We start from the raw sequence: 24857 nt of genomic DNA on the forward strand, positions 1-24857 counted from the left end.
CAGGGCGATTCCAGAGAGCACAGAGACACTCTGGATCGATTGGCCGATCGATCCAAAGCCTCCCCAATTGATTAGGAGCAATCCAATTGATTGGGATTCGACCATTGGCGCAGATAAAGCTGTTGGCGAGCGTGACTTCGGTACTTCTTCCATCTCTTCTCTACAGTGATTCCACAGCTTCTCTACAAAGCTCTCACCACCAGATCTTGAAGGTTCTTGGAGGAATTTCTAAGTCAAGAGGTGGATCTACAGCAAGAATAAGAAGCTAGGGTTAGGGTTTTCTTTGCATATCTTGTATTTGTCTTCCCTTACTTTCTTTTTGTATTGAGAGTGTTGTAAGGCTTCTCCACCTTCGGTAGTTACCGTAAAGGAGTGGTTTCATAGTGGAGGATGCGTGAGTGTGTGGATCCTTGAATTAGTCACCTCTTCTTGAGGTGGATACCAAGTAAATCCCTTGTGTTAGCATTGTAGTTGTTGTTTCTTGTATTTTCCGCTGCACATCATCGAAGAAACAAAGCAATGAAGAGCACAAGATCGCAAAGCGCTATTCACGCCCCCCTCTAGCTACATTTCGATCCCAACACCTGATCCTAGAACAAAGAATCTACTCTATAGACGCGGGAGAAAAACTCAAAGACATGATATAATTAGACATATAATCCTAAACAAGAAGAGAGAGGGGAAAGAGATGCTTATTCAATATCGTCCGGTGATCTTCGGATCCAATCCTTTGCTTCTGGAGTTGATGCGGTGATGGAGGTGATCTCGGATCGTCGAACGGAGGTTCGGGACGACGTGGAGTGACACCAAGGTATATCTCTCTCTAACAGCTCACCTCCTCCATGGAGAATGGTTAAAGGCACTTTTTATAGGCTAGGGCATGAGCGCCACACAACGCGTGCCACGACCATGCGAGATATCTCAATTCCTGTTCAGCTTGACGTCACTTATGAGGAGGTTCCGGTACGGATTCTGGACCGGAAAGAGCGTCAGCTGCGGAACAAGACTAACCGGCTGGTTAAAGTCGGATGACAGCATCATTCGAACAAGGAGGCTAATTGGGAGCTCGAGGATACGATCCGAGCTCGATATCCCCATCTTTTCACTTGAGGTATATGGTTTAATTTACCGTTCAGCATTTATACTCTTTGCCTGTTGTTAGTATTTGCTGATGGTAGATAATGAAATTTGGGGACCAAATTTTTATTAGTGGGGGAGAATGTAAAATATCGAAAAATGGCGAATATTGATAAGAGAATTTTCCAAAATTTTTAGAAATTTTTCTGGAATTTTTTGGAGCTCGTATGGACGAGTTTACGGGGATAAAAATGGGGTCTGAAAAAGCCTGTTTAGACTACCCCGTTTTAGCGAGGAAAAGTTGAATTTATTTATTCATTTCTTTTACTTGTCTTTGTTTTCGTCGAACCTTTTCTCCCCGCGCGCTCTTCTTCTTCCCCCGCCGAACCCGAGCCCTAACCACTCCTCGTCGATTTCCTTTCTCCTTCCCCAAGCATGAAGCTGTGATTCTCTTCTCCTCTTACTTCTCTTCTCCACTCATTGCAGAAAGTAGCCATCCCAACCCGACCTCCTTCACTGTCTCCTCCGCCCGAAGCCAGGCCGCTCGACAGATGTCGACGCCACTGCCGCTCCTCTTCCTCCAAGCGCCGACGATGATTTGCCACCGCTGACCTACATCGCTAGTGACGCCGAGCACCCCTGCACAGCGCCGCTGCTGCACGGAGGTGCCGCCGGCATCCCCGGTGCCCTAGCGCCAACAGACGACCGCTCCCTCTGCTGCGATTTGGCAGCACCACTGACACCCTGATTTCCTCTTCCTCCTTGTTCTTCTCGACACCGATCAACGCTTGAGAGACGGCAACCGGTCTCCTCTTCGTTACTGCCGGCCTCCCTTCTTTCCTCTGTGACTCTGTCGACCACTGGATTGGACGACACCAGTCGGTCTTCTCCCATTGCTGCTCCCTCTGCCTTGTTCATCACCAGTGCAGCAACTATGTTTCATCAGAGAGGAAACCTTGAGTCAGATTGAGGTAAGTGTTCTACCCTCACTGGTAAATTGGGTGTTTGATTTCTGCGTAGTATTGATAGGTGTTGATAAATGAATCTTCTCTTCTTGATTTCGAGCAGTGAAGTATCCAGCAAGTGTTGGTGCTGTGGATCAACACTCAAGACTGTAATAGTGATCGTGAGGTGAAGTAGGACTTGTTGTGGGGTTATTCTTAGTTCTGACCAGCCACTCCATTCAGTAGCTACTGATTCCTGCAGCAAGAACGACTGTGGAACTTGAGGTAAGGGTAGAGATATGATGTATATATTGAATTAGGGCTAAATCAGGTAAGATGTTATGATTGATTATGCTTATTGCTAGTCCTAGTTTGAATGGATTAGTTAGAATCGATTGAGGAATTAAATGATCCAATTAGGGTTTATAATTGAATTTGGATTTATGTTAGCTTTTCAGGGATTTGATTTAGTTAATTGATTTATATTTAATTAGCTAAATCTGTATACCAGGTATTACAGGACTTTGATGCGAGACGAGCATCTCGACGTCGGATTTGGACTGGATTGGACCTTCCTATTGGAGGCGGGTACCTCTTGACTTATCTTTATTGATATTGTCAATTGGATATGCATAGTATTTTATAGCTACAATTAATGATCATGTTTTCCTTTGGTATGTCACTATTTGATACCCATAGCATGTTCTGTTGGGCGGTTGTTATGTATCTATGTTTACGTCTCGTGATTATTGCCATGAGTACCTTAGTTCCTAGAGTAAGTGACATACCATGCTATACTGAGTTTAGGACTAGATTCTGGATTTTTATTATCTTGCATGTGTACCTATATTTTTATATCATATCTGATCTGTGTACCTAGACCCTTTTGCTTTGATCCATGTATATTGTTGGTACATATTTTATGGAGGTGGATATGTTCAGGACCTCGGTTGTTATACTATAGAGGATCTGTATACCCTAGATATGTGGATTTGACTTACTGGTACTAGGGTACACATTTTTATATATATATGGATTGGTTCAGGATATTGTCATGCTTAGTATCATGCACCATTCGCATGATTGCATGCTGCACGATAGTCTGCTCCATTATTGTTGAGCACATCGCCAGTTACATCACTGTCGGTGCTACGTTGGTCCGCTCATGGGTAGCGTGACGCAGCGTGGTAGCACGTCAGTTTGGCTCTGTCGGTGCTCCGTTGGTCCGCTCATGGGTAGTGTGACGCAGCGTGGTAGCACGTCAGGGATCCATCCCCGTCATGGTGTACCGGGATATGAGAGCATTGTGCTCTCCCACTTATGATTTGGGGTAGGAGGACAGGTGTACTCCGACAGCATCCTGTCCACTCGGTCACTCATCAGGAGTAGTGACGTCAGAGTGCACGGTTGTCACAGCCCTACCCACTCGATCTCACCATTGTGTGTGAGATGGCTGACTGGCGTCAGGGGTGACCATGTCATTGGCATCATACGCATTGATGCATTTATTGCCTGTGCTTGCTGTATTTATTTGCTGCATTTGGTTGGATGCATATGTTTGACATGTATACAGGATTTATGACACTCTCGGTTTGACGACCCTTTTGTTCTGGATCGGAGTTCCTGGTGAGTACAGCTTCCCCAGTTACCTTTCAATTTTGCATTTTTCCTATATATGATTAGGAAGTTGTATTCCATGTTTATTGCTGTTAGATATATCTTACTAGGCATGTCTATTGGTATTTGCTGAGTTGTTGAACTCATCCCCGTGGACACTCTCTTTTTCAGGTACTTTGTTGTTATGGAGTTGCTTTGAGTATCCTGCCTGTCGGTCCCCACGTCACATCAGAAGATATGTCTCCGCCTTTTTGTTTATTTTATCTTGGTATATGATATGTGTGTAATTGGCCTTGTGTTCCGGTTTTACTTCCGGAGTGTTGTGTTGTTGTGTGGTGTAAGCCTAGCCGGCTAGCAGTGTTTTGTTTTGTTTTATATGGGCTTGACTTTATGTTTTTTTTCCGCTGTGTTGGTTTTGATTTCAGCCGAGTGGGCTGATAAAAATATATATAACTGCGTGGTGGTTGTTATATGAGTAAAGTAGAGAAAAATCCCCAATCAGAACTTGAATTTTGCATGCAATCCCCACTCATAAAAAACTTTGTTTCCACTCCCTGCATGCAAAGTTTTATTTGCTTCAACTTCCTCATGCAAATATTGTGACCTAATTGCCCCTTAGATTTTTTTGGTACAAAATGTCCAAAAATGAGTATAATTTAAAGAAAATCTAGTATATTTTCTATCCAATTGAGTATCATTTAAAGAAAATCTAGTATATTCGAGTATATTTTTAATTAAAATTGCCCTTCATATATTTTAGGTATTAATAGTCTAAAAATGAGTATAATTTCTATTAAATTCAGCATTTTAAACTAGAATCGAATATATTTTCTATTAAATTGTGTACGACGTTTTTCCTATTTAATATAATTCTTTCTAAATTCAGTACCATTTGAAAAAAATCTAGTATATTTTTCATCCAATTGAGTATCATTTAAAAAAAATCTAGTATATTTTACATCTAATTGAGTACTATTTAAAGAAAATCTAGTATATTTTCCATCCAATTGAGGTGGAAAAAAATCGTACTCAAATTGATAGAAAATATACTAGATTCTAGTTTAATTGTACTGAATTTAAGAGAATTTATACTCATTTTTAGACTTTTTATACTTAAAATATCAGGGGCAATTAGGTAAGTATATTAGACTAGGGAGTGAAAAGAAAGATTTTTTCCAAAGGGGAGTGCATGCAAACTTGTGTTTGCTAATGGGGACTACATGCAAATTTTCCCTTGTTATATTTGCCAGCCGTGTAGGCAGAGATTATTAACTGCGTGATCGTGTATATATTCCAGCCGCATGTGGCTGATGTATATTGTGCCTGTAGAAATACTTTGGATTGTCAGCCGTACATGGGAGGTGCTGTCAAATTTTTCTTCGGACAGGGACTCCGCCGGGGCGTGAAAAATTTCTAAAAATTCTGGAAAATTCTCTTATCAATATTCGCCATTTTTCGGTATTTTACATTCTCCCCCACTAATAAAAATTTGGTCCCCAAATTTCATTATCTACCATCAGCAAATACTAACAACAGGCAAAGAGTATAAATGTTGAACGGTAAATTAAATCATATACCTCAAGTGAAAAGATGGGGATATCGAGCTCGGATCGTATCCTCGAGCTCCCAGGTAGCCTCCTCGTTCGAATGATGCTGCCATTTAACCAGCCGGTTAGTCTTGTTCCGCAGCTGACGCTCTTTCCGGTCTAGAATCCGTACCGGAACCTCCTCATAAGTGACGTCAAGCTGAACGGGAATTGAGATATCTATCAATACATGTGCCGGGTTGGGTATGTATCTTCTCAACATTGATACATGGAATACATCGTGAACGCCTGCCAGGGATGGTGGTAGTGACAGCCGATAAGCTACTGCTCCAATCCTCTCCAAGATCTGGAAAGACCCAATGTATCGCGAAGCTAGCTTACCTCTGAGGTCAAATCTCTTCACCCCTTTCATGGTGAGACTCGCAGGAAAACATGATCGCCAATAGAGAACTCTAAGGGTCTCCGACTCCGATCAGTATAACTCTTCCGGCAGTCCTGCGCATCTGACATCCTCCGTTTGATAGTACGGACCAACTCTGCCTCATGCTGAGCTCTATGAGGTCCCAACAACTGGGCCTCCCCAACCTTATCCCAGAGGGTGGGTGTCCGACAAGGCCTACTATATAACACTTCAAAACGGTGTCATCTGGTTAACTGAATGCAAGCCGTCGTTGTAGGCGAACCCTACCAATGGCGAATGATCCTCTCAACTGCCTCCAAAACCCAATACACATGACCTCAGCAAGTCCTCTAGAGTCTGAATGGTCCGTTCTGACTGTCCATCTGTCTGCGAACGGAAAGCTGTACTGAATCGAAACTGAGTGCCAAGGCCTGCTGCAGACTCTACCAGAAACGAGACGTGAACCGAGGGTCTCTATCCGAAATAATAGTCAAAGGAGCACCAGGTAATATGATGATCTCCCGGCCATACAGATCTGTCAACCGATCCAGGGAATCAGTCTTCCGGATCGCTAAGAAGTGCGCCGATTTGGTTAATCGATCAACGATTACCCAAATCGCGTTATAGTCTCATCGTATCCTAGGCAAACCCACCACAAAATCCATGGTAATATGTTCACCCTTCCACTCAGGAATAAGAATCCGTTGAAGTAAGTCGGCAGACAAGACATCTAGCTACAAATTCCGCGATGTCTTTCTTCATGCCGTTCCACCATATAGAACGCCTAAATCTCGGTACATACGGGTACCGCCTGGATGAATCACAAATCGAGAGTGATGAACCTCCTAAAGTAACTCCTATAAGACCGGGTGAGACTGAGGTACGCATAATCTGCCTCGGGAGTATATAACCCCCTCCTCATCTCGTGTGAACTCGGTCTACTTCCCAGAAGCTATCTGGCTGCAAACGAACTGCAAATGCTGATCACCAGCCTAAGCCCCTCGGATCCTCGTCCTGATCGATGACTGAGCAACCATGGTAACAAGAATACCCTACTCTGTCTGTCCCTGCTCCTCAAGGCCCAATTCGGAGAATCCCTGAATCAAGTCTGTAACCACAACTCGATGGTAAGCTAGAGTCCCTCTGGATTTCCGGCTAAGTGCATCGACAACCACATTAGCTTTTCCCCGGGTGATAGCTAAAGGTACAAACATAATCCTTTAGGAATTCCATCCATCTCCTCAGTCGGAGATTAAGTTTCTTTCTAAGTGAATAGATATTTGAGACTCTTATGGTCAGTGAGAATCTCAAATGTAACACCGTATAGATAATGCTGCCAAATCTTCAAGGCAAAAATAATGGCGGCCAGCTACAAGTCATGTACTAGGTAGTTCTTCTCATGCTCCTTCAACTGTCGAGAAGCATAGGAGACTACTCTATCGTGCTGCTTCAGAACAGCGCCCAAACCCTGAAGAGATGTGTCGATGTAAAGTACGAATCCATCCTCTCCAGAAGGTAAAATCAAAACTGGAGTCGACACTAATCTCCATTTCAGCTCCTAGAAGCTGGTCCCATAGTCCTCGAACCACGTGAACTTCACGCCTTTCCCGATCAGGCGTGTCAGTGGCATAGCAACTCGTGGAAAACCCCCAACGAGCCTCCGGTAATAACTAGCTCAACAAAGGGAGTTGCGAGTCTCAGGTATAGGCTATGACAACTCCCAACTGGTAACAACCTCTATCTCCTGTGGATCCACGATATACCCCTACTGGTGACCGTGCATCTCAAACATCTCACAGAAGACAACCCAAATACGCACTACTGATCTTCACATATAGATGTTCTCGTTGAAACATCTCTAGAGCTATGTGAAGATGGTGTACGTGACTCATCTCGGATCTGAAATAGATCATAACATTGTCAACAAGGACAATGAAAACCGATCCAACATCCTAGGAATACCAAAAATCATCGAGTTCATGAAAACATCTAGGACACTGTAACCCTAAATGGTAAAACCAAGATACATAATGTCCGTATCACAGACATTCCTAACCATAAGATCCCCGACAACAAGTTAGGAAATTTGATCATCAGTGATATAAATCTCCAAAGAATAGATCCTCCAGTGTGAGAGCAACGCTCCATCACACAAAATACCACATATGTATCTGCAATAAATATGGGAGAATACTCCGCTACAAGCAATCTGCAATATGTGGGAGTAACGCTCCACCACAAACAATCCATAATATGTGTGGGAGCAACGCTCCACCACAAACAATACATAGGTGCCCAAGGCACCTAACTATCCAGCTAGAGACTGCACAAGATCTCTCTACCATAGATCACTATGGGTAGCCTAGGGTATAATAACCTAGTAAGCAAATCAAATCCATAGTCAACTCTATCATCATCCTAGTGAGTTGGTCACCCACTAATAGGAGAATTAGTTGACAGAGTAATACAACCAATAACATAATGTAGACACTCAACATTCTACATTCAACATAGGTAAAATCATCATGATGCTACCAACCATACACCTGACACACGTGGACACACAACATATGTATGATCGACATAATCCTCCAATTAGTACACACCAAACATAATCACAACAAAGGTATAAACCATCGTGATACCTCCAACAATGCATACCGAACCCGTGTGCACATATCAATATAGGTATAATCGACAATACACCTCAAACAACACTCACATGACATATATATACACCTATGCCAAGAGTATAATCAACGTAATACATCCAACAAATCATAATCAACACGAGTGTACACACAGAACAAATATAATGAACAAGATACCTCAAATATTACACCGAACACATCTGCACATATCACAACTCAGATTAAATCGATAAGATACATCCAATAACCAATCAGACTACTTGGGTATAATCTACTAGAAATCCACATCAATCATAACTGGAAAAGTATACACCCACTACATGCAATTAGACTGTCCATCATAACACTCCTACAACGCATAATAATCATATGTACACACCATATAGATATGCAGAATCAACATCCAATCAACCTGATATTCCCTATGCTATCTTCTATGTTATCCAACTAGGTACATACAGTCTAAAATTAATGTACCCATGGAATAGGATACATCGATCCTCTATAGATTGACGAAATCGACAATGGTATACGACAAATTCAGTCTTTCCCCACGTCAGTACAAGCCATGTACTCTATTTGCTCAAGATATCCAACTAAGCATGAATAACCCAAAGATCTGCATCTCTATAAAATAGAGTAAGTCGTTCCCTTACTGATCGGACCAACCAAAACAAATGAATCGGTCATTGACTATCTAAATCTAACAAATATACATTAATCCTCCACAAGCAACTAAGGTAAATCAATCCATGACTACCCAAATCGGCAGCATAAATCAGTCTTCTATTGACCAATCTAACCAGAGTAAATCAATCATTTACTGACGAAACTAACTAAAGTATATTAGTACACTACTGGCTGAGTCAACAAAAATATGTACTTACTAGTCATTACCTAGCACCTAGCCAATAACAACAGAGACTGGTATGTGTCTCCAACCTCTAACCAACTAGTAGTAACAGAAGCTAAAACTACTGGTGATATGACATGGAATTTCACCAGAGACTGTAGTCCTGGATCTCTATTAAAGTCGACCCTGATCAGTGGTTTACCTAACACATAAAATATATGCTATATCAACTAGACAGGTACTAATAAAGAATGCTAATATATGTCATAAACTGTAATAGTCAACAGGGCATATACTAACAAAAAGTATATGATAAAAATAGACCAACATACCTCCTATAGCTTGGAGATGTACTGCTGCTGCCAGGTCCCAAAACCCGAAAAGTCACATCGAGAAAACTAAAACACGAAATCCAACACACGGGATATAAAACTCGTAAACCGTGCTCTGATACCAAATAAATTGGTATCAGATAAATCTCAAAAATCCAAAACACATAGCAATTATCGTAAACCTGGCTTTGATACCACTAAATTGTCATGCCCCGGGGGAGTCCCTGTCCGAAGAAAATTTCGGCAGCACCTCCCCTGTACGGCTAACAATCTGAAGCATTTCTACAAGCACAATATACATCAGCCACATGCGGCAGGAATATATACACAACCATGCAGTTAATAATCTCAGCCTACACGGTTGGCAAATATAACAACACCACGCAGTTATATATATTTTTATCAGCCCACTCGGCTGAAATCAAAACCAACACAGCGGAAAAAAACATAAAGTCAAGCCCATATAAAACAAAACAAAACACTGCTAGCCGGCTGGGCTTACACCACACAACAACACAACACTCCGGAAGCAAAATCGGAACACAAGGCCAATTACACACATATCATATACCAAGATAAAATAAAAAAAAGGCGGAGACATGTCTTCTGATGTGACGTGGGGACCGGCAGGCAGGATACTCCAATCAACTCCATAACAACCAGGTACCTGAAAAAGATAGTGTCCACGGGGGTGACTTCAACAACTCAACGAATACCAATAGACATGCCTAGTAAGATATATCTAACAGCAATAAACATGGAATACAGCTTCCTAATCATATATAGGAAAAATGCAAAACTGAAAGGTAACTGGGGAATTTGTACTCACCAGGAACTCCTATCTAGAACAAAAGGGTCGTCAAACCGAGAATGTCATAAATCCTATATGCATGTCAAACATATGCATCCAACCAAATGCAGCAAATAAATGCAGCAAGCACAGGCAATAAATGCATCAATGCGTATGATGCCAATGACATGGTCATCTCTGACACCAGTCAACCATCTCACACACAATGGTGAGACCGAGTGGGTAGGGCTGTGACAACCGTGCACTCTAATGTCACTACTCCTGATGAGTGACCGAGTGGACGGGATGCTGTCGGAATACACCTATCCTCCTACCCCAAATCATAAGTGGGGGAGCACAATGCTCTCATCTCCCGGTACACCATGACGGGGAGGGATCCTTGACGTGCTACCACGCTGTGTCACACTACCCATGAGCGGATCAACAGAGCACCGACAGAGCCAAACTGACGTGCTACCACGCTGCGTCATGCTACCCATGAGCGGACCAACGGAGCACCGACAGTGATAAAATTGGCGATATGCTTAACAATAATTGAGCAGACTATCACGCAGCATGCAATCATGCGAATGGTGCATGATACTAAGCATGCCAATATCCTGAACCAATCCATATATATATAAAAATGTGTACCCTAGTACCAGTAAGTCAAATCCACAGATCTAGGGTATACAGATCCTCTATGGTATAACAATCGAGGTCCTGAACATATCCACCTCCATAAAATATGTACCAACAATATACATGGATTAAAGCAAAAGGGTCTAGGTACACAGATCAGATATGATATAAAAATATAGGTACACATGCCAGATAATAAAAATCCAGAATCTAGTCCTAAACTCAGTATAGCATGGTATGTCACTTACTCTAGGAACTAAGGTACTCATGGTAATAATCACGAGACGTAAACATAGATACATAACAACCGCCCAACAGAACATGCTATGGGTATCAAACAGTGGCATACCAAAGGCAAACATGATCATTGCTTGTAGCTATAAAATACTATGCATATCCAATTGACAATATCAATAAAGATAAGTCAAGAGGTACCCGCCTCCAATAGGAAGGTCCAATCCAGTCCAAATTCGACGTCGAGATGTTCGTCTCGCGTCAAAGTCCTGTAATACCTCGTATATAGATTTAGCTAATTAAATATAAATCAATTAACTAAATCAAATCCCCGAAATGCTAACATAAATCCAAATCCAATTATAAACCCTAATTGGATCATTTAATTCCTCAATCGATTCTAACTAATCCATTCGAACTAGGACTAGCAATAAGCATAATCAATCATAACATCTTACCCGATTTAGCCCTAATTCAATATATACATCATATCTCTACCCTTACCTCAAGTTCCACAGTCATTCTTGCTGTTGGAATCAGTAGCTACTGAATGGAGTGGCTGGTCAGAACCAAGAATAACCCCACAGCAAGTCCTACTTCACCTCATGATCACAATTACAGTCTTGAGTGTTGATCCACAGCACCAACGCTTGCTGGATACTTCACTGCTAGAAATCAAGAAGAGAAGATTCATTTATCAACACCTATCAATACTACTCAGAAATCAAACATCCAATTTACCAGTGAGGGTAGAACACTTACCTCAATCTGACTCAAGGTTTCCTCTCTGATGAAACCTAGTTGTTGCACTGGTGATGAACAAGGTAGAGGGAGCAGCAATGGGAGAAGACCGACTGGTGTCGCCCAATCCAGTGGTCGATAGAATCACAGAGGAAAGAAGGGAGACCGACAGTAACGAAGAGGAGACCGGCTGCCGGCTCTCGAGCGTTGATCGGTGTTGAGAAGAACAAGGAGGAAGAGGAAATCGGGGTGTCAGTGGTGCTGCCAAATCGCAGCAGAGGGATTGGGCGTCTGTTGGCGCTAGGGCACCCGGGATGCCGGTGGCACCTCCGTGAAGCAGCGGCGCTTTGCAGGGGTGCTCAGCGTCGCTGGCGATGTAGGTCAGCGGTGGCAAATCGTCACCGACGCTTGGGGGAAGAGGAGCGGCAGTGGCGTTGGCGTCTGTCGGGCGGCTTGCCTTCGGGCGGAGGAGAAAGTGAAGAAGGTCGGGTTGGGATGGCTACTTTGTGCAGTGAGTGGAGAAGAGAAGTATGAGGAGAGGAGAATCACAACTTTATGCTTGGGGGAAGGAGAAAGGAAACCGACGAGGAGTGGTTAGGGCTCGGGTTCGGCGGGGGAAGAAGAAGAGCGCGCGGGGAGAAAAGGTTCGGCGAAAACAAAGAAAAGAAAAAGAAATGAATAAATAAATTCAACTTTTCCTCGCTAAAACGGGGTAGTCTAAACAGACTTTTCTGAGCCCCATTTTTATCCCCGTAAACTCGTCTATACGAGTTCCGAAAAATTCCAGAAAAATTTCTAAAAATTCTGGAAAATTCTCTTATCAATATTCGTCATTTTTCGGTATCAAAATTCTGCTAAATATTTGTAACTCCCGAAAATTCTCACAACTATATTAGAAATATTCTATAATTATTCTGGAATTTTTAGATATTTTTCCGAAATTTTTAGGATAGCGGAAGTAGCAAAAATAAATAGAATACGAAAATAGCCTACGCGGGAATTGAACCCGAGACCTAGCGAACCCTATGACTTATAGATAGCTTTAGTAAACCAAGTGAACCAGCAGTGCCGTGCTGAAAGAAAAGGGAGGCAATTAAATTTATATTAGAGTTGGGTGAAATTACCCACTTAATATAAATAGAAAATTTAAGTGGGGTTTGGTTTATTTTGTTTGGTTCGGCAATTTCTCCTCCACTCCAACCCTCACCGCCGACGCCCCTTCTCCCTCCTCTTTTTCTCTCGTCGCACCAAGCCTAGGGCCCTAGGAGCACCTCCCGACAACACCAAGTGCACGAGGACGCTCCCCTCCGCGAGAGGAACGCATAGACGCGAGAAGATCGTCGAAAGGATCGTCTCCTCCGGAGACCTAGCGATTTGAATCGTAAGAAATTACGAACAGGAGGTAAGAAACCCCTCACCTGCAGTATAAGTAGCTTCGTGTGAATTCCATGTATTAGTTTAGTAATATGTAGACTACCGACACAAAGGATGCGAATTAGCGCATACCAAGTGTTCGTTTTAGTTGTTTGGCACAAAAAAATGCAACTTAGGCATTTTAGTAGCTTAGATAAATGCAGTAGCAGCATTTTATAGTTTATTTAGTCTTGCTCCAGCTTTTACAGGACTAGATGTCCAATGGGTAGGCTCCCACAGTTGCCTCTAGGTTTGGATAACCTAGTTCAAGGTTTAGACAACCTAGTAAAAGCAAGACAAGAATTTATTAGCTCACGTTCAGTATTTTACTTTCAGTGGCACTGTACTGGATTAGATATCCATTGGGTTGGGATCCCACAGTCGTCCCTAGGTTTAGCTAACCTAGTAAACCCTACTAGATTCGGAATTTACAACCCCGAGTCTAGTTAGGGATGCGCGCACAGCAAGTACAGTAGCCGGGCCCAAACAGCAGCATGATTACTATTTTCACTTATTATGATAATAGCTTTCAAACTCTTAATCTAGTTATGTGAATATAGTGTTAGCTCAGTTTTAGTTTCAGTTTCAGTTTAGTTCTCCTAGTTGATACCATGAGATAGCTCCATGCTTAGATTTTATTATGCATGCCATGTTTCAGTATTTATACCATGTTTCAGTAATTATGCCATGTAACTTCAGTATGCCATGCTTTAACAAATTCAGTGCATGTTTTTAAATAGCATTCTTTTAAAAGCATATTGCATCGAATGCATGTTTTAGTGAGGTAGATGGTTTCTTACTAAGCGAAAGCTTATAGATACTTTCTTTTCCTTATACTGCAGATAAAGGTAAAGGAAAGATGGACTAGCAGAGGGAGTTGAGGGTCAATGCAGTGATGGTGTGTGTGGCAGGAACCTGGAATGAAGATCCTTAGGGAGTTAGCAAATTAAGAACTTAGTTTTCTTTTCTTCAGTACCTTTATGCACTTTTAGACCTTAGAATGTTAACCCATGGAAGATTTGTTTAAATTGTTAGTAATTATGTCAGAATGTTAGTTAATAGATGTTAGAACTTATTTCAAACGGTTTTAGAATTCTTATATGAGATTTTGGCACGAACTAGTGCTGAAATCAGAGGTCCAGTGCAAAATCAGAAATCCAGATCGATCAGAATTGGGGTTGTGCCACTGGATCGGTCAACTGACTGATCCAGTCGCGAACAGAGAGTTAGCAGAGAGTACAGAAGCCACTGGATCAGTCTACCGACCGATCAGTGTACTCCTGGATCGGTCGGTAGACCGATCCAGCCGCATACAGAAGCCATATAGCCACTGGATCGGTCAGCCGACCGATCTAGAGCTTTTCTCCGTGCCAGTATCAAGTTGGATCGATCACTGGATCGATCCGACAGCCCAATCGATTTATGGATCGATTGAAATGCCTGATTACAGCTAGCAGGACATCCGAGAGGCATAGATTATCTTCCCTAGCATGTGTACAACTCCCAGGTACACCTAGAATAATAAGTTCAGATTTTACAATAATCAGTTTAGTAAAATTTTAATCAATCCAGATTTCCGAAATAGTAATTTAGCACAGCATAATGTAGCGATCGGCCTTACAGCCTAGTCAGTAGAAGGCGGGTCGTTACAATATTGATGGAGTCCCTGTCCGAAGAAATTTCGGCAGCATCTCCCCTGTATGGCGGACAATCTGAAACTTTCTACATCGCCCTCTAGGTCACATATACCTCGGCCAACACGGCCGGAACAATAACATTAATATAAACAATCACCCACGCAGTTAATAATTTAACAAACTTAATAGTGATAATATGACTCAAAAACAACCCTAATCAACTACACCCATAAAGCACAAAACCGATGTTCTACTCCACTACACTCATAAAGCTCAAATCCGATGATAAAATTAACTTACCTCTTCTGCCGTCTAGGCAGGCGTGTAGTAAAACAAATCCAATAAAACTCATAGGCAATAAGAATCCATACAAGATCCAAATGTATCAACACAACCAAGTCCAAACATAGTCTAAAACAAGAAAACCACAAGATCATCACACGTCCTCGTGGACTGCAGGGGACTAGCAACTGGAACTCTCCGGACAACATCAACCTGAAAATAACAACGGTGGAGGGTGTGAGTCCAACACTCAGCGGGTATCAACTGATATGCATAATAAAGAAAATAACAGGCAGCACTAATCATGCGTACAGTCTCCTGATACAAGAAGGATAAATACAACTGAAACAAAACAGGAGAAAACTGTACTAACCAGGACCAAGGTATAAGTACAACAGGGTCATCAGACCGAGAGTGTCATAATCCTGTATGCATATCAATCATATGCATCCATATAAATGCAGCAAGTAAATGCAGCAAACACAAGCAATAAATGCATCATGCATATGATGCAAATGTCATGGTCACCCCTGACGCCAATCAGTCATGTCACACACAATGGTGAGACCGAGTGGGTAGGGCTGTGACAACCGTGCACTCTACCATCACTGCTCCTGATGAGTGACCGAGTGGACGGGATGCTGTCGGAGTACACACATACTCCTACCCCAAATCATAAATGGGGGAGCGTAATGCTCTCGTCTCCCGGTACACCATGACGGGGAGGGATCCCTGACGTGCTACCATGCTGCGTCACACTACTCATGAGCGGACCAACAGAGCACCGAACAGGGCAAAACTGACGTGCTACCACGCTGCGTCACGCTACCCATGAGCGGACCAACGGATCACAGACAGTGATGAAACTGGCGATGCGCTCAACAATAATGGAGCAGACTATCGCACAGCATGTAATCATGAGAATGGTGCATGATACTAAGCATGGCAAAATACTGAACAACATAGCAATATGCATACATAAATATAAAATTTGTACCATAGGACTATGAATCAAATCAAGGTACACAGACCAGATAAGGTATCAAAAACCCTAGGTCCTGAACATGATAAAAAAACATGGTTGTGTCACTACCTTTATAAATATACATAATCAGGTAAATACTAGCATGATGTGCATAATAAATAAACAACCAAGTATGCAACAGGTCAGGTAGTGATCAACCGAAACAGATAAGAAAACACAATCGTTGCTATTTGTTAAAGACATTATTATGCATATTAAAATAGCATAAAGTCAAAGTACCCTCCTCCAATAAAGAGATCGTATCCGGTCCAAATTCGACGTCTAGATACTCATCTCGCGTCAAAGTCCTGTGTCACCAATATAAATATATTTATTTAGCTACAACTCAAATAAATAGCTAAATAAATCTCTAACCCTAAATTAGGGTAAAACCCAAATCATATGACCATCATCCTGCCTAAACAAAATTGACGATCAATTAAGGTTAGTTACCCGATCCCCAATTAATAATTAGATCAATAATCCAAACTTAATTCCATTACACATAAACAATTATAAGATCCAAATCCAAATAACCAAACAAATCTACACAACCTAATGATCAAATAATTACCAATTAATTATGTGCCAATTTATACCTCACTCACACATATATTCAATCACCTATTCCTTACCTTGGTACTGCTGGATCAAGATTTGTGGCCGAAATTGCTACCGACTGCTAGAACAAAAGTAAGTGGCTGTAGAACACTCCTTCACTGCCTGGATTAACCAAGATCAAGAAGAAAAGATAAATCCACAACCAAGAACCTTTCTGCTGGAACTCACTATGTCGTTCACCTATGAAGCAACCAGGACAAATCCTTATACCGTGACTAGATCCGAAGCAAGGAAGAACATGAACTGGAAATCAATAACCGAAGTCATACCACAACCCTAATTCCACACCACACATCGATTAGGGCTTAGGGCGGTGGTCGACGCTAGGGTTTCCTGTGGCTGGCGGTAGCGTTAGGTCGGTGTCGGCGCGCAGAGGAAAAGAGAAGAAGGGCGACGACAACGCGGAGACGGCTAGGAGGCAATCAGCGGCACACTCCTTTGATGAGAACACGCGGCCGGCGGTGTGCGGCTCGGGAGAGAAGAGGAGGAAGAGGAATCGGCGTCGGCCATGCGAGATCCGCACGACCAGCTCCTCCCTCTCTTTGGGTGGAGTGGTACGGTCGTGCGAGATCCGCACGACTAACTTCCTCTTCCCTTCGGGTTGAGTGGAACGGCCGTACGAGATCCGCACGACCGTGTCTTCCTTTAGCTCGGGTCTGCATTGCACGGTCGTGTGAGGTTCACACGGCCGTGTGCTTCTTGGCTACTGGTCATGAGGCATGACCGTGCGAGGTTGCACGATCGTGTGCTGCTCTCTCTCAGGAATGGCCACACGGCTGTGCAGGGTTGCATAACCAATGTCAAGTGGCTCCCTGCTTTGCTCTGATACGTCGACAATCGCTGTTTTGCTCCAAAAGTTATCCCTGTCAACACAAAACCAAACAAAGAGCAGATCTCCGACAAAAGAGTAATTAATGTAGAATAAACAATTGGAGAGATGATCGTGTAAACAATATATGCAAATTAAGCAAGTGAATGTGCATTAAAACATGCATAAACAATCATAATATCTACGCACATCATATCCCCAGACTTGAACCTTTGCTTGCCCTCAAGTAAAATGCTGCAATCTATGTCCATGAGTTCCTATAGTGTATCATAATATCTAGTGCATTCACCTAACTCTATCAATTAGTTTCATTGATAAGCATGATTGTGGAGTAACTCAAGTATGGCCTAAGCATAAGTTCTTTATGCTCGGTGCAATAAGTGATTCAAACTCTTCAAGTTTTAATTTTCTGTCCTAGTCAAGTCATCATACAATTGAGTTCCTAATGTTCCTGGTGATAGACACTTACCTACCACACACTTGGTTCATTTTCCTTAAATTACATAAAGTCTCAAAGGATACTACTCGGAGTCAAGAAAAACATAACATTTATTTCCCCAATAACCTTACTCGTTCTCAAATGGGTAAATTGTTAGTTTCTACTCACGACAACTATTTTTATCCCTTATTCAACTTTTTTTTAAGTGCCATAGAAGTGTAGCACTAATCACAAATGCACGTTGCAAATGTTGGGATTTAGATTTTTTCGAATGAGCTTCCATGATCCGAGGTCATCCAGTAACCAAAATGTAACTAAGGAATCCCCATGGGAACACAAGTACTAAACAAATTGGATGAATCATAACTATTTAAAAATATTTCCACTATTCAAGCTTAAGTGAACTGAAAGTAAGATCCTTAAGGTTAGTCCAAGACTTATACTAAACTTCGTACAATACTTAGCTTATTTCATGCTGCTAAAGATAGAGAAAGGAGATACACCAAACATACTAACACTATCTCTACATCACACGAACTAAGAAAATGCACGTGCTAGTCATTTTGCTATCGGACAAGTCAACAAGAGAAGTAGAAGGTTTGATGCTCTCAAATATGCCTCAAAGGTATTTTTTCATTTTTTTTCAAAATAAACACAATAAAAAACTACAAGTAGGAAAAGAAAGTGCAATATGAGACTGAAAGATAAAATGAAATGCAAATAAATAAAGCAAACTAAATAAATATGCAGAAAGAAAAAGAAAAAGAAAAAAGAAAAAAAAATAAAAAGAAAAAGGACTCGACTCAACTCAGGCTGTGCAAACACCCCCCCCCCCCCCACTCCCATACTTAGACTTTTCATCATCCTGATGAAAATCAAAATGGCCGATGAGGCTGAAGGTCGAGGAAATCGGGAAGTTCAGGATAAGTCTTAACTACCCATCTCAAGTCCCTTACCTATTTATGATACGAGAACAACTCATCAATATCACTCTAAAAATTACTCATATACCACCTAAAATCCTCGTTCCAAACCATTCTCTTCCTATGAGCATCCATGAATTCAAGCATTTGTGTACATAAATCTCTCTCACTTTTAAAACAGTCCTGCAAGTGCTTAAATTGCTCTTACTTCATGCAAATATTTCTAGTAAACAATCTATTAGTTTGTTCCAAGTCATGATGAAGAGAGTTAATAGTAGGACGAAATTCTTGGAAATTGAATCACAAAATATCTCGACTAGCCAAAGGTATATTTCTAGGAACGGAGGGTGGAGGTGGGTTAAATTGTTGCTTTGCTAAAGTTAAACGCCAATTCTCCTTAACATGGATAGTGGTCAAAGTCGGGTTGGGCAATCTAAGGGAAAAACTATCCTTAACTACAAGACTATACCCATATTTCTTACGGCGAATCAAATGAGTGGTTAAACAAAAATTTAGATCCATTCGATAAACATCTTTAATCATTTCAAGACCACTCAGATCATAACCTAGTACTACCGCAATATGAGTAAGCAATCCTCCTAAAACAATGGGGGTAGAGGAAGAAACCTTTCCTAATGTTACCAAGTGCCTTAAAATGAAATATCTAGAATTAATAGACATATTTTCTATCATTGCCCATAAACAATACAAGTCAAAAAGTCTTACAATTCCTTCTTTACCGCTCCTTCCAAATATCGTGTTCCTCATCATCATATGGATATATTAGAAAATTAGGTTAATGATACTAGTACCATTAGAAACATGTGGATTAAAGTGAGACTACCTACCAATTTATTGCCATAAATTTGAATTTTCAAAAGAACATAGAATTGTATAATTTCCATCCCTAGGCAAATCAAAGCATGCATTAAAATCCTCAAGACTCCATTCATAGTCATCATCAAACAAACGGAATTTTAATTTCCCTCCTCCTTGAACATTATCAACAGTGATGGAGCTTAAAATTTCTAAAATGATACGAGGGTAAGTTGAGTATTTCATAGTCATTAAGGTAGTCCAACCTATTCTATCAAGCAACCAATCAATATCATTCCAAAATCCTAACACTTCCAAGGTTTCTTGGTCCATAAACCTGGTGCACAAAATAGAACATTTAGACAAAGAATAATAACGATGCAATTGTTCATCACTAGAGAAAGTAATGCTAAAGTTGTTAGATATACCTTTGAAGCGTGAATTTCCCTTGTTTGAGACAACCAACAACTCCTTTCCTTTCCTTTGACAAGAGCTTCCTTCGATGATATTCGACATCACGGATGACGGGAGAGGTAGATTTGAATGAAATGAATGCGGGTGATGGGTGGTAGCACATTGGGAATTTGTGGGAGGAAGGAAAGAGAAAGAGGATATGAGGAAGGGGGATGAAGTTGGCGGCACGACCGTGTAGGTCTCCTAACACCCGTTCCCTAATAGAGGTGGGGTTGGGCTGGGCCGTGTAAGACTCTACACGACCTCTCCTTCTTGGCTTTGCACGACCATGCCTGCTGGCATGGCCCCTCTTTTTTTCCTCTCAGCTAAGATCACACGGCCATGTCAATCGACATGACCCGTGCATTCTTCTCCTTGGGTGGCTTCACATGGCCATGCCAGTTGGCACGACCGTGTGTTGTTCCTTCTTTGCATAGGTCACACGGCCGTGTGGGATCACACGACCCGTGGCATTTCCTCCTCCGCTAGCTTCACACGACCGTGTGGAATCACACGGTCGATTCCCTTATGCGTGTAGTGTCTTGCCTTTCTCCTTTTTGACCCTTTCGATGCCCCACACCCATGAAATGATCATGGCCAGCTCGTGGAGGCTAATGCACACCTAGAAGGACAATTGGATAACAAGTTAAAATGAAACCCTTGGGTTGCCTCCCAAGAAGTGCTTGTTTTAAGTCTTTAGCTCGACCCCGTATCAGTTAATGTTGACTAAACCCATGGAGGCACGACTCTCCTCCAAGGTTTAATGCTCCAGTTTGCTCCTTCAGTTTTGCTCGTGCTAGACAAATATACTTCTCATTGCTTGTTGGAGGCAACCTCTCAAGCTTTGCCGAATCACGCATCATGTCCAGCGACCTCCTATGGAAACTGTATTCTCAGCTTTGTATATATTCGATTTGTTGGAATTTCCTTGATAAGAAGAGATGCAATCAGGAGAGTCAGATAAATCAAATTCTAACCTTTATTTACCGATCACCAGGGATAATTTGTGACTTTTCACATCGATGAGGGCTCCAGCGATGGCAAGGAATGACCTTCCAAGAATGATTGGGATCTTGGGGTCCTCCTCCATATCTAGGACAACAAAATCTGCGGGAATGATGCATCCGCCTATCTCTACTAGCACGTCTTCCACTGTACCCATTAGGTATCTATATGAATGGTCAGCCAATTATAGTGCTATAGTAGTAAGTCTGATGTTCTGGAGTCCTAGTTTCTTGCATAACGAGTATGGAAGTAGGTTGACACTCGATCCTAAGTCATAGAAAGCACTGTGTATGAGCTCAGAGCCTATTTTACACGGTATCGACTAACTTCCTGGGTCTTGGAGCTTCGGGGGAATGTCTGCCGTGAGTAGAGCGCTGTACTTCTCTGTCAATGTTACAATCTTGAAATCGCCCTTTTGTCTTCTATTAGATAGAATACCTTTTAAAAATTTGATGAACTTCAGCATTTGGTGTAGTGCGTCTATCAGAGGTACTTCAATGCAAATTTCTTTGATCTTCTTAAAGAATAATCGGTGGAACTCTTCATCTTTTTGGGATGTTATTAGCTTTTGGGGGAAAGGAATCATCTGGTTTTTTGGGGTAAGTAGAAGAGTCCCTTCAACTTTCTTGGTAATCTCCCCCCATCCATGTTCTGGACCAAATTAGGGATGAGAGGAGAGGGCTCTTCTTCTAATTCAATTCATTTTTAGGAAATCATCTGGAGATCTCCCAAAGTCTGTCCACTCCTTAGATCAATGTAGTTGCAATGTTCCACCAGGCTTATGTTGGGTTTTCCCAGAAATGCTCTTGGCATTCTTAAAAAGGACTGGGCTATCTGGGCGATCTGGCTATCTTGCATCTTTTGATGCTTTTCAAAATTCTCCACTCTTTGATTCAATTGCTTAATTTCGTTCTTCATTTCTTTGCTTCAAGAGAGCTTCTTCAAGCATCTTTTCAATTCTGGATAATTGAGAGGATTGCTGTTGTTGATGAGTCTGTTGTCTAGATTGGTAGCTTTGTTGCCCAGGTTGGTAGCTTGGCTTTGCTGGTCCTTGATCTTGATTGCCCCAGTAAGAAAAATTTGGATGGTTCCTCCACCTAGGGTTGTATGTGTTGGAGTAAGGATTATTTTACCTTTGGTTATATCCGACTATCATATCGCATTGCTCAAGTTGGTTTATTTGTGCTTGTATTGGCCCTAGGGGGCAAGTATCTTGAGCATAATCTGAACTTCCACAAGTTTCGCATACACACACTATTGCATTGGTTGTGTTGTTCCCCATGGTCTCAAACTTCTTGGTTAGAGCATCCAGCTTTGTAGACATGAGTGTGACTGCATCTACGTCAAATTTTCCTGATGCCTTGACTGGATACCCAGGGAAGGAACCTCCAGATCTCTTGGTTGCCCACTGATGATGATTCTGGGCCACATTCTCTATTATCTCTTCAGCTTCATCGAGGCTCTTGTTCATCAACGCCCCTCCTGCTGCAGAATCGAGAGACACCTTCGTGTGATAGTTGATTCCATTGTAGAATGTGTGTAGCACCAACTACTTCTCAAAGCCATGATGGGAGCACTATCTCAGCATACTCTTGAATCTGTCCCATGCTTCGAATAACGATTCTGAGTCTATTTGTTTGAAGCTTGCAATTAAATTCCTCATGTGCACAGTTTTACTCAGCGGGTAGAATTTGTCCAGAAATTTCTGCTCATACTGCTCCCAAGATGTAATTCTGTTAGCTGGTAAAGAATTAAGCCACTGCTTGGCTCTGTCCTTCAAGAAAAATCGAAAATGAAGTAACCTTACTGTTTCTGGCGGGACCCCATTCACTTTCATAGTGCTACAGATCTCATAGAAAAGCTCCAAGTGATGATTTGGATCATCGTGTGGTCCTCCTCTAAATTGATTTTGCTGGACCATGTGGATTAGTTGGCTTCAATTGGGGGTCGGGTGATACTAGACCGTAGCCCTTGTGCATAAGGTGCTACGTAGTCCTTCAAAAGCTTATCAGCCATTTCGGAAGTTTCTTGTTCTGTTTGGAGTTTTTGTAAGTTTCTTCTCCTCAGGTAAGTTCTATCAATTTCTGGACCGAACGATAGAAGTTTTCTTGAAAGATTTGATCTTCACATGCAAGAACAAGATATTGAATAATCCAAGTATAGAGTAAAAGAAAGAGTTAAATTTGTTTTTATGTTTTAATAAGAATGCAGAAAGTAAAGAGAAAATAAAGAAAAAAAAGTCTAGTCTAATCCAATATGATTATCACTAATGTTATAGATGTAGTCCCCGACAATGATGTTAAAAACTTATTACGCTCCCGCAAGTGCACGGATACGTTGTCAGTAATAAAAGATTATCAATCCCACGAGGACTGGTTATAAGCACTAGCGATTATTCACATAGAATTAGCTAAACTACTGATAGTTGTAGGTGAACTATTTCTTAAGAAGAAGAGAACTTGGGAAGTAGATGTGAGAACTAGTGAGAGAGAGAGAGAGAGAGAGAGAGAGAGTTTTAATCAGCTTGGGAAGAGCTCTAGGAGTTAAGTTTCGTTGTGGTGTTAGTTGATGTATCATGTTCTATCCTTTCCTCATTGTTAATCAACACGTACTCGTCGGAAGTTCAAGATACTACCCTTAAGCACTAAACAGAGAAGATTCTTGTAAAATCCTATTATGGTTAACCCCTGTCACTAGAGCACCTCGGTAGATCACAAGAATGCGAATCTGACTGGTATCATTAAGGATAAAGATAGGAGTTTGTTTTGGTTTCTTACTTACTTGTGTGGAATTGCCTCTCCTTTCAAGGGAGTGTCCTAGATGTCCATGAACGGGTAACCTTTGTCACTAGGGCCCCTCGGGTATACGATCTAAGATCCTATCTTTACAAAATTAGTAATTTCTACACAATCAATTAATACGACATGGCAAGTTTCATGCATATCAAATAGAAACAAGACAAGTGAAATCATTCAATGAGAAAAAGGCATAAATATGAGTCTTACATCAATACCTATCCACAACTACTCTCTGATCCTAAAACAAAGAATCTACTCCATAGACGCGGGAGAAAACCCGAAGACATGGTATAATTATACATATAATCCTAAACAAGAAGAGAGTGAGAAAGAGATGCTTATTTAATGTCGTCTAGTGATCTTCGGATCCAATCCTTTGCTTCTGGAGTTGATGCGGTGATGGAGGTGATCTCGGATCGTCGAACGGAGGTCTGGGATGGCGTCGAATGACACCAAGGTATATCTCTCTCTAACGGCTCGCCTCCTCCATGGAGAAGGATTAAAGGCCCCTTTTATAGGTTAGGGCACGGGCGCCACACGACCCGTGCCACGGCCGTGTGAGATCAGCACGACCAGCTCCTCCCTCTCTTCGGGTGGAGTGGCACGGTCGTGCGAGATCCGCACGACCAACTTCCTCTTACCTTCGGGTTGAGTGGCACGACCGTGTGAGATCCGCACGACCAACTTCCTCTTCCCTTCGGGTTGAGTGGCACGGTCACGCGAGATCCGCATGGTCGTGTCTTCCTTCAGCTCGGGTCTTCATTGCACGACCGTGTGAGATTCACACGG

General features: G+C 41.9%; 1 pseudogene; it reads left to right on the forward strand.

Annotated features, from left to right (window-relative positions):
* The first annotated feature begins 22829 nt into the window (after positions 1 to 22829).
* Positions 22830 to 22901, forward strand: LOC122033156 (annotated as a pseudogene).
* Positions 22902 to 24857: the final 1956 nt, after the last annotated feature.

The sequence above is a fragment of the Zingiber officinale genome, chromosome 11A (genome assembly GCF_018446385.1).
Source record: "Zingiber officinale cultivar Zhangliang chromosome 11A, Zo_v1.1, whole genome shotgun sequence".
NCBI classification, from domain to species: Eukaryota; Viridiplantae; Streptophyta; class Magnoliopsida; order Zingiberales; family Zingiberaceae; genus Zingiber; species Zingiber officinale.